The following is an 11,969-nucleotide window of genomic DNA, read 5'->3' as shown; positions in this document are numbered from 1 at the left end:
TGTGGGTGTTCTTATGCATATGCCCTCTCTTCTTATCAGCTGGATGCTTCACTCTCCACTCTAGTTCTCTGTGGCTATGTCACTGACTTTGGGCCAAGAGTCCCCAGGTCTTGCCACACTGCTGGCCAACCAGGTCTTCACCAGGGTTCACAGAAGTCTATTGAACGTTGTAGGGCTTAGCCACTTCATTGCTGTTTTTCCCTCACTTCCCCTTATCGGTGTCGAGTGTGGTCACCAATCACAGCGTGTATTCCCATTGAGTCGCACATGTCTTGTGCCTCAGTACCTCCACAGTTCTCACTAAGCTCAGGACAAGATTCATGCGGAATGCAAGGTCTTCCATGTCAGGGACAAGTCTACCTCGTGTTCTCAACAACCCTCCCCATTTCGTCTCACTCAGGGGGTCCTGCCAGTCTGGACCACTTTGTCTTCCACAGCCACCAACTCTTCTGCCACTGTAACCTCATGCTTCCCTGTCCTCTTCTCCACCAGATGATATCCCTGTGTTCAGGAATCAGGTTTGTTAATCGCGGTAAGGGGACCGACCAATCTGGGGTCGTGGGGTGAGGTGGGGAGCCGGCCCTTCCCAAAGCGACCGCCAGGGGGCGGCAGGAGCGGCTCCCGATGACAGCAGGAGGCCGAGAGTGGGGGAGGGAGGAGGGACGAAGGGAGCGGGAACCCAGGCTCACCGGATCGCAAACTCCGAGCCAGAGCTCTCCGGGCGCTCCGGAGCCTCTAGCCGCCCGCGCAGCCCAACGAGGGACCGGGACATAGCGGAGTCTGTGCAGGGCGGGCGCGGGGGCAGCGGCCGTCCATGTGGCGGCGCTCTGGGCTGCCCGGCGCCGGGAACCACGCGGGGGTGAGGCTAGGCGGCCGTCGGCCGCTCAGGGACGCGGACCGCCAGGTGAGCAGAGCTACCACGCGCCCCGCGCTCCGTGCGCCGCCGCTGCCCGCCTTGCGGGCTCGGGCTGGACGGCAGGCTGGCGGGCTGGCGGGTTGGCGGGCTGGCGGGAGCGGGGTGGCGGGGCGCAGTGGGTGTGTCCGGGGTGCCGCGGGGCTGCGCCGGCACCGGTATCCGGGGAGCCAGAGCGCGCGCCGAGTGGTGGCCACGGCTGCTCCTCGTCTCCTTCAGGTCCCCTCTTGGGGGTCTTGGCTCTGGCCGGGCCTTCACACTCAGCACCGGCCCCCAACTTTGAAGCCCTAAGGACTTTCAGACTCTGCAGTTCTCCCGGCGGGGTCCCCGCGTTCCTTGGGTCTGGGTCTGGGGGAGACTGGCGAGTGCACAACCAGCCTGTGCGTCCCCCACCCCAGCCTAGCCTACCTCCTGGGGCTTTGGCCACGCAGTTTTCTACAAAGCTGTATGTCTGTCTCAGCTGCCCCTCCGCAGCCTTGCGCCCCTGGGAGCCGGAGTGGATGGATTATTTCCGCCAACGTTTGGTACTTCCCCAGTTGCAGCGCACCTACCTGCAACCCCCTAGGCTCATTTACAGAATGAACCTTTCCAGTACTAGCTATCTTGGAGATTAAGCGATCTGGAACTTAAGTTTTTTCCTTTCTGAAGTAGCATCAGCCTTGATTTAGAAAAGAGATTTTTTTTGCGTTCTGAGGACTTCACAGCTCAGGCAGTATCAGGAGTTTGTGGATTTGGTGAGTCTCCTAAGCAGTCCACACCTAACACTATGGTCCCAGCCTCCAGCACTCCTATGGAAAGTGCGTTCGTGCGTGTCTTCCTGTCTCCCTTACGACCCCCACCGCTCTGAGCTTTGCCTCCTTTTCAGGCAGTGAATGAAATTCTGAAGCCTTGGATCTGGGAAGCTGAAACAGTCATTCGGCGCGTGTTGGAAGTAAGAGAAAACCTGAGAAGAATCTAAAGAGTCATCTTGTCCAACTCTCATGGTACAACTGAAGGCACCCAGGCACACAAAAGTCTAAGGATTTTCAAAGGTCATGCAGCTTTTTAGAAGCTGCTTGTGTCTTCTTCATTGACATAGGTGATGGCTTATAGGGTCTTACTGGATCGAAGTATACAAAGAAACAAGCATTTTAGAAATATGATTTAAATACAGTACTACTCACTTACTATATAGATTTTTGTTGGCATCATAGTTGAATTCCTTTAGAAATAAAAATCCTGGCCATTCAATTAATGCAAGGAAGCAGATGGGAGCCCTGGGACTTTCCTGTAAGCCTCTGCATGGCTGGAGAAGGGATTTCCCAGAGGTCCCCACCTGGGAAGAGTGTGGGTGCTCAGAATACTGGAGCTCTTACTGAATGAGCAACTGAATTGGCTGGCATTTTATGAGAAGAATTTTGCTCCCAAATTCTGGGCTCACATAGTCTTCTCCATGCCCAGCACTGGGCATGGCACCACGTTGGTCTTATCTTCATTTCAGTATCCCCTGACATGTTTCTAACTGGTTGTTAGGAAAAGGAAAAACAAGAAAAGCAAAAAAAAAAAAGCAGCCCAGAATTTGAGAGCAAAACCCAGGTTAGAAGTGGTGAGTTGGAATTCTTGGGCCTGGAAAGGCTTGTTGGGATTATAATCAGTGATCCTTGAGTGAAGCCCCTGGGGGATCAAAATGGTTTGCATTCAAGTACTAACCTAAGGTTAGTGGTTCGAACCTACCCAGTGTCACCATGGAAGAAAGCACTGGGATTCTGTTTCCACAAAGATAACACCTAAGAAAACATATGGAGCACTCCTTAACACATGGGAGCGCCATGAGTTAGAATGAACTGAAGACAGAAACTGAAGATTGCTCATCTCCTTGTTCCCCAAGACTCATTCCATGGCCCATTGTGTGACTTTTTTCTGAGTTTTTCGGAACTTAACTTTTGGGGACCCCGACTCTTCCATTCTACCCCCAACCCATATTTATAAATCATTCATCACAAAGGCCCTTCCGCATTCTTGAATGATAAATCAGGGAATTATTCCCTTGTCTCCATGTCCAAATTACAGTGTTAATCCCTGGCCTCCTTGACTCCCTACCACAGGTTGACGTCTTCATTTCAGTCCATCTTTTTGTGCACCGACAGATGAATATTCCTGAAATTCTGATTTCATTGCATCATTCATCTCAAGAAATTGCAACGACTCCCCCGTCTTCAATTCTGATTTTGTCCCACAGATGTTTTTGAGTTTGTGCTGTGTGCCAGGGACTGTTATTATGTGCTGGGGCTTAATCTGTGAACACGATGACATCTCTGCCCTCAAGAATTTGACAGGAGAGTGCAATGATAAATAACCATCTGAGAGAAAAATAAGTAAAGAAATAACCACAAAACAATACCAGAGGGAGGCCTAAAGCATTAGGGAGACCGGAATGAGGGAGCTTGGAAGAGACCAGAAAAGTTACAGCTGGACTTTGAAGCTCAAGGAGTTGGAAAAGGCCAGAGGAGGGAATGTGGGCAGAGAGAGGACCTTGAACAGAGACTCAGATGTCAAAGTGCTGAAAGCACATGGCTGAGTCAAGATCATTTGTCATTTGGGCTCTGAAATCTGTAATCAAGCCTCCATAGATCCAAGATCAACCCAACATCTTCCTTGCCTGAAACCCTTCACTCCATGCACCCAGTCTCTTGATGGTCTTGTTGTCCTTCTTCTATCCTCCATCTCAGAACAGTGGATTTCCCCTCTTTCTAACCAATCTAAATTTTGCCAGCAAGGGTGCCTTAGCCTTTCTAACACATGCCCATCTCTTTCTTCTCCAAACTCTTGCCTTCGATACTGCCCTGGATTTTCTACTAACTGTGGAGTTAGCCTGGACATGTCACAGCGGACAAGTCTCCTTTACCCACTCCCCTTGAGGTGTTTCCAGGACAGCCTCCTTGGCTTCTCCTTCTTGGACCTCCTCCAGGTCACGCAGCACAATGATAGGCATGCTGCCAGCCCCGGCACACTTGGAAACGTGACATGTTGGGGTGTGACCTCTCATTCACCTGTCCCTTCCCTCTCTTTATTTTCCACCCTCTATCTTTTACTTTTCTTTCTTTCTTTTGGGGATGCAAATTGTGAAATTTATATTGGCAGATATGCCAGTTTCATGTGTGTTTCTTGAATGTCCTCTCTGAAAAGAAGGGAACAATGTTATGCCTGGGGTGTACAATGAACCGGACTCAATCTGGAAAAGGGGAAACCTGCCTGAAGTCAACAAAACTTAGGTTTTGAACCCAAATCTTTTTTTTTTTTTTCCAGCGCTGTTTATCTTTTTTTGTGTGTGTGTGTATGAATTGAGTGAAAGTTTACAGGGCAGATCATCAGTTTTACATTCAACAAATCTTATACCTTGTTTCATTACAATGTTTATAACCCCCTCCATGTACCATCAGTTAACAGTATTTCTCTCTATTCATTTTAGCTCTTTTTTGTTTAAATCCTCATGCATATATAATATTTTAAACCCCCAAAGAGCACATTCTGCAAGTCTGTCTCCTGGCCAGCTCTCAGTCCCTCTCTTCCCATGAATCTGGAGTCTCAGCTGCTCCCTCTTCCCATGTCCCCATTTCTGTCTCCATCTCTGGTGTTGCTGCTTCTCTGGATAAGGTCCCGCATTCCTCTGTGCTCTTCTCCCTTGATGGTCCTAGGGTCCTCTGTTTCTGGACTGTAAGAGTAACTACTGTCCCACTTTTGTTACCAAATTTCTACCTTTACAATTGTGAGAGTTGCAGTTAGTCATGATGACTATTACTCACTATTGAATCATAAGGATCTTATATCCCCATCTGTTTTCACCAGACTGATGAAAACTATTCAGTAGGGACTCTATCTTTCCCTGTACACTCTTAAACTATATTCCCTCTTGAAAATTTATAAGCGAGTCACTTCGTGCCTTTATCGACCCCTCATTTAAGGAGCTCTGGTAGCGTAGTGGTTACAAATTGGGCTGCGAATCACAAGGTCAGCAGTTTGAAACTACCAGCTTTTCCGTGGGAGAAAGATGAGGCTTTCTGCTCCCGAAAAGATTCGGAAACCCTGTACAGGGTCGCTATGAGTGGGAACTGACTCCATGGCACATAACCACCAACACTTCCCCATCTACTCAGTATACAGAGGTTGAACCCACATTGTAGAACTGCAATTTCTAAGCCTGGTGCTTATTTTCTGAAAAGGTTGTCTTTGAGGCTTCAGAATTACCTTTAGGATCTTGGGGAGGTGGTGTGGGAATGCAGGCTCTTTGGGACATCAGAATTTTTCTTAGAATCTTGGGAAAACATACAGGTTCCTGGGTGGAGTCAGGGACAGGAAATTGGGATTGTGCTTCAGGTGATTCTGTGCCCTAGACTGCCTTTACAATGAAGTTCCAGTGACAGGTGGCAAACTAACAAGCCACCTATTTTATGCCAGGTAGCACATTCCTTGTAACTCAAGCATTGACCCTGAGGGGTAATGGGAAGTTGTGGTCCAGTCCAGGAGGAGTTCTCTCCTTTGCTCAAAGATCTTTTGTTTATTCTGGAAAGCATTCCCCTACCTGAAGACATGTAAACCCAGTCCCCACTGGGCTCTCACCTGGAATGCCTTCCTGCATGTCAGCTAGTCTGGGGCAGAAGGTATCAGATGGGTTGACTTCAGGGAGCACCAAGTTGCCAGGGTAGTCAGTCCTTCCCTGGCTGGTTAACATACTCGGCTGCTAACTAAAAGGCTGGAGTCCTGGTGTGGTGCTATAGCACTGGCCTCAAGGTTGGTTTGAACCACAAGGTCAGCGGTTCAAACTCACCAGCTGCTCCTTAGAAACCCTATACAAGATTGTTAATGAGCCGGAACTGACTTGATGGCACTTAACAAGAATAACCAAAAAGCTGAAGGTTGGAGGTTACCCAGAGGACCCTCAGGAGAAAGGTCTGGCAATCTACTGACTACAAACCCATCATGGAGCACAGTTCTACTCTGACTCACATGGTTGCCCTGAGGCGGGATCACCAGGAATTGGAATCCACTCTTTAACCAGCAACTGGATTAGGTTGCCAGAGGTAAGAAATGGGCTGGGACTTCTAAATTAGGGCTGGACATGCCATCCTCACCTCTTCTCCCCTCCAGGCAGACCAGAGTCTTCCTCCTTGTGAGGTCTGGCCACTGGCAGGTCTCATGCGATCAACAAGTCTTTGTTTTGCTCCCTTCCCTCTCCAAGTCTGTTTTCCATCTGAACTAGAAGAAAATCAAAGTTTGGAGAGCTAGTGTGGGGACCAGTGCTCAGGTATTCTGAAAATTACCCAAAGGACCTGAATTATAGTAAGAGCTCAGTGCTGGGTTATATGATGATCAGGGTTGGAGGAAGACTCATTAACACTAGCACTATGCAGATGATGCAACCTTGCATGCTGAAAGTGAAGAGGACTCAAAATACCGATGAAGATCAAAGACCATAGCGTTCAATATGGATTGCTCCTCAATTTAAAGAAAATTAAAATCCTCAGCACTGGATCAACAAATAACATCATGATTAATGGAGAAAAGGTGGAAGTTGTTAAAGACTTCATTTTGCTTGGATCCACTATCAACACTCATGGAGGCAGCAGTCAAGAAATCCAACAAATCTGCGGCACAAGACCTCTTTAAAGTGTTGAAGAGCAAAGATGTCAGCTTGAGGACTAAGGTGTACCTGACCCAAGCCATGGTATTTTCAGTAGCCTCATATGCATGTGAAAATTGTACAGTGAATAAGGAAGACCTTAGAAGAATTGATGAATTTGAGTTATGGTGTTGGAGAAAAATAGTAAAAGTACCATGACTGCAAGAAAAATAAACAAATATGTGTTGGAAGAAATACAACCAGAATACTGCATAGAAGCCAGCATGGCAAAACTTCATCTCTCATACTTTGGATGTATTATCAGGAGGGACCAGTTCCTGGAGAAGGACATCATGCTTGGCAAAGTGGAGGGTCAGTGAAAAAGAAGAAGTCCCCTTTCAGTGAAGTGGATTGATACAATTGCAGCAGCAATGGGCTGAAACATAACCATTGTAAGGCTAAGGCTGGATAGGGTAGTGTTTCTTTTGTGCATAGAGTTGCTATGAGTGGGAACGAACTCAACAGCACATAACAACAACAGTGTTAGTTCTTACCGAATTCCTCTCCCTCATTCTGTACCTGCTCAGTGTGTGACAGGCAGCTGGTGCTCAATAGATGTGTTAAATGTCTTAGAGTTGTTTCTCTGAGTTTGAAGAGGCTAGTGAGTTTGAACCGCTGTGCAGTTGAGTGCTTATCCTACAGTGCCACCCCAGGACTCCAGATGTGTCATAGAAAAAAAAAATAAATCAGTGCCTTTCAAACCAAGCCAATGAACACTGCCAGCTGTGCAGTAATAAGAATGTATTACCTACTCAGCAACCCCTCCTCTCCACTGCCTTTCTCCAGCATCTCTTTAGATATCCCAAAGAACCTATGAAGCGGTTTGGCACTTGCCTCTTCTATTGATGATTGGTTGTCCTATGAGATTGGTCTCTATTTCTTTTTATCTATTAAAAAGAGAAAGCCTTCTCTAATTGCTTAACTGGCACTTTCAGCCAGGTCTTCCCTTAGCCCCTCTGCTTTCGGGCGTGGTTCCCAGGGCAGTGAGCCAGGCTTGTGCTTGTCCCAGGAGGGTGGTACTGGGCATCAGGCGGGTCTGCCCCACCCTTCTGGCCTGCTGGCCTGCTGCCTGAGGCCTGGCCAGCACTGAGGGCCGGGGTAATGAGTGATTAATGGGTATCCCATCTAATCTCCTGCCAGGGGAAATGAAGGGCCAGCCTTGGACTCAGAGCTAGTTGTGACCTGCTCCAGGTGGGCTTGGAATGCACTCACACAGGATGGGGATTAAGGCTTGAAAGAAGAGAGGAAATGAGAAGTTAACCCTTTAGGCCATGGCCCCTGAGTCCCAGCAGGGAAATTATCTGTAGGCATCTGATGAAAGGGGAACATCCCCTTTGATTTATGGCCTGGCTGTAGCCACGTGACCACTGCCGGGTAGTCTTGGGGTGGGGGTGGGGGAACTGGCTGAATCTTTGGTTTACCCTTTATTTTGGAGCCACAGTGAGCTGGGCTGTTGGGCGCAGGAAAGAGAAGAGGATTAATTTCCTATGAAAATGGATATAGGGACTTCTGGGAGGCCGCTGTACCTGCTTATTTCTTGGAAGCCTTCTGATCACATCAGCAAGGTACAGATTTGTAGTTGCCAAACATACTTACCCCCTGCAATGTAGCTTGCAATTTCAAAGAAGATAAACAAGGGTGCTTGGCCCAAGCTGGACATCATCCCCAGCTGTTGAATCCACCTCCTTCCCAGGGCAGACAACAGCACCATGGTGTAAGCCATGGTGAGCCTTGGGTAAGAGCTCACCTCTGGGGCCAGCCTCTCCCAACCTGTAGTTTTCTCATTTGTAAAATAGGGGTAATCCTGATGCATGTGCTGGGGGAGATGCATGAGAACATGAAATGCTGAAAACGGTGGAGTGCTAGCCACCCTTACCTATCCTCACCTCTGAGGCCCAAAGACAGAAACAACTTTGGCTCCTGGGCTCTCAGACTGGCTTGGAGTTACTCCTTGATCTCACTTCTTTGACCCCTGACCTTTACATGCCTTGAATTCTGGATGCCCACTCACCCCTCCCTTTGCCACTGGCTCCCTGGCCTCCAGCTGCCCTTTTGATAACTCTACCCTGCCCCCTGCCCCCAGCCCTACCCCTCAGCCCTGGTGGGAGGAGCGGTGATGTCTGCCTGGTCTTGGAGCACAGGCCAAACCAGCCCCAGGTCTGCCTGTTGTTGGTCTTGCTGTGATCTGACAGTCCCCAGCAAGGTGGCTGAAGGAAGAGAAGGCAGCGAGCTGCCTTGAAAGCACATTGTGGAGCTATGGAAACCGGCTGATCTGACGCAAAGTCCAGCTTTGCCACTGCTTCCTCCTTGATTGGAGGAATGCTAAGGAGCTCTGGTAACATTACAGCAGTTCGAAACTACCAGCAGTTCTGTGGGAGAAAGATGAGGCTTTCTGCTTCCATAAAGATTTACCGCCTCTGAAACCCTATGTAGGATCACCTTTGAATTTCAGCTAGAGGAAAGGAGCTCTGGATTAGGTACTGCGGTTTGCTGGCATTAATTTATGTAACCTTCACGACAATTCATGTGAGCTAGATATTGTTGTTAAGTGCTGTGCAGTCGGTTCCGACTCATAGTAACCCTGTACAGGGTTTCCGAGGCTGTAAATGTTTACGGGAGTAGAAAGCCTCATCTTTCTCCCATGAGCTAGATATTATTATTGCTATTCTATAGTCTAGAAAATTGATGCTGTAGGAACAGAGAGGTTAAGGAACTTGCCCAGGGTCACACAGCAGTAGGTGTCAGAGTTATGTTTGAAATCTGAGTCATCTGTCTCCAAATCATATGCTCTGGGAAAACTAAGGGGCCAGTTAGTGTTTCACTGAGAAGGAGCCTAATTAATTGAGACCCATTTAAATTGTTTAAAATTGAGAATCAATTGACATGTTACAAAATTTGCCATTTAAGAATGCACAGTTCAATTTAGGTGATCACCACTGCTATCTAATTCCAGAACATTTTCATCACCCCAAAGAGAAACTGTACCCATTAGAAGTCATTCCTTGTCTTCCACTTGCCTACCATCTTATTGTTGTTAAGTGTCATCAACTTGGTTATGATTCATAGTGACCCAGTATAGGTTTCCGAGGAGTAGCTGGTGAGTTCGAACCTCCGACCTTGTGGTTCAAACCAACTTTGTAGTCCAGTGGTTATCCTACAGCGCCACCCCAGGACTCCCCCAACATCTTGTTGTTATGTGCCGTCGAGTAGGTTCCGACCCATAGCAACCCTGTATAGGGTTTCCGAGGAGCAGCTGATGAGCTTGAACCGCCAACCTTGCAGTTCAAATGGCTTTGCAGTCTGTCACGTTCCCCCTACCATCTTAGAAACGTGTAATCTACTTTCTGTCCCTATCTCATTGCCACTGAGTCAATTCTGACTCAGCAACCATATACAGGGTTGGTGCCAAGTCATAGCAACCCAGTATAGGGTTTCTGAGGAGTAACTGGTAAGTTTGAACAGCCGACTTTGTGGTTCAAACTAACCTTACAGTCCTGTGCTTATCCTACAGCGTCACACCAGAAGGGTTTACAAGACTGTAAATCTTAATGGGAGGAGAAAACCTTATTTTTTTCCCAAGGAGCAGGTTGTGGGTTTGAACTGCTGACGTTGCGATTAGCAGTCTAGTTCTTAACCTCCAGCATTTACCTCTTCTGGATATACCCTATAAATGGATTCACATGATATGTGTCTGACTTCTCTCACTAAGAAGAGTGTTTCCAAGCTTTATTATGAATACTTCATTCCTTCTTATGGTGATGTAATCCACTTTTAAAGTAAAAAGGAAGAATGACTTTATTTTCCTGAGAGAAAAGGGTGGAGTAACAATCTCAGAACAGGCTGAGTATGAAAAGGAGCTCATTTTCCTTTATTATTACTTTTTACTGTGGGTAAATGAGAAAGAACCTTAAAATCAGTGCAGATGCATGTTTTCAGGTAGAGTGAGCATCTTGCCTGAGTCTGGCAGGGAAGGAGCATGAGATGACTGCCTACAGCAGTGATGACTGGCTTCTGTTCTCTGGACACCTTCTTGGTGTCTAGGCTGCCTGGTTGAGCTGTCCTTGGCTCGGACCTCTGGCACAGCTAACTGGGTTAAGTCCTGGAGAGGTGGTGTTGGGACACTCTACTTCTGCCTGAAGAAAATGGATGTGAGGGTTTGAGCTGTCCTTGCTACTGTCTGCCTAGCTACCTTAGGTGCTGGGTAGACATTTTTGGAGTCCCTGGGTAGTGCAAGTGGTTAATGTGTTTTGTTGCTAACAGTCTACCCAGAGGCATCTCAGAAGAAAGGCCTGGTGATTCGCTCTGAATTATCAGTCATCGGAAACTCTACAGAGCACAGTTCTACTATGACACACATGAGATTGCTTTGTGTCAGAGTTGACACATGGTGTCTGGGTTGGTTTAGAAACCTTTAGCCCCTACACCTGCTGTGCCGTTGTGTGCCATCGGAGTCAGTTCTGATTCATCGTGACGTTGTATAGGACAAGACTCTAAACCTTGATGGGAGCAGAAAGCCTCGTCTTTCTCCCGAGGAGCAGCTGGTGCATTCAACTACTGACCTTGTGGTTAGCAGGCCAGTGAGTAACCCTTCTATACACCTGATGGCATTACACAGGACTCCTTCTACATAGCCTATTACATTGCCTTTAATTCCAGGTAGACCTCAGTGTCAGGCATTACATACTATGATGACACTGTGGATTTGACTTTACTTTTTGAGCTCCTAAATAAAATATTTATTCCTTTAAATTATAAATTAAGGAATATTCATTGTAGAAAAGTTAGGAAATGTAGAAAATAATAAACATCCATAATTCCCCCAACTAAAGATGAACATCATTTTTATGTGTATCCTTCTGTGGCACTGTAGGATAAGTACTGGACTGGAAGGTTGGTTTGAACCATAAGGTTGGTGGTTCAAACTCACCAGCCACTCCTTGGACACTCTATACAGGGTTTCTCTGAGTTGGAACTGACTCGTCGGCACTTCACAAAAACAACAACAGCTATTTAACGTGCACACTGTTGTGTAAAAATTGGATCACAGTGAATATATGGTCATGGACACTACTTTTATGTCGTATCATAGCATTTTCGTATTGCACTAAATATAAATAATCTTTTAAATGACCTCAGAGCAAATGAAAAATGTATTATTGTCTGTTTAAGCAGTTCTCTATTTTTGGACATATTGGTTGTTTTTATTTTTCAATATTACCTGTAAAAATGGCATATATATATAATATATTATATCTCTATCTATGTTGTTGTTGTTGCTAAGTGCCATTGAGTCGATTCTGACCCATAGCGACCCTGTATAGGGTTTCTGAGGAGCAGCTGGTAAGCTTGAACCACCAACCTTGCAGTTCAAATGGCTTTGCAGTCTGGCACATTAACCCA

At 47.0% G+C, this 11,969-nt stretch overlaps 1 pseudogene; it reads left to right on the top strand.

The window, feature by feature from the left end:
• The first annotated feature begins 814 nt into the window (after positions 1-814).
• LOC102832763 overlaps positions 815-11,969 on the top strand; it is a 70,818-nt pseudogene continuing 59,663 nt past the window's right edge.

Source organism: Chrysochloris asiatica, unplaced genomic scaffold (assembly GCF_000296735.1).
Source record: "Chrysochloris asiatica unplaced genomic scaffold, ChrAsi1.0 scaffold00092, whole genome shotgun sequence".
In the NCBI taxonomy this organism is placed as follows: domain Eukaryota; kingdom Metazoa; phylum Chordata; class Mammalia; order Afrosoricida; family Chrysochloridae; genus Chrysochloris; species Chrysochloris asiatica.
The sequence above is the reverse complement of the archived record's forward strand: the minus strand, read 5'-3'. Positions and strand labels throughout refer to the sequence as shown.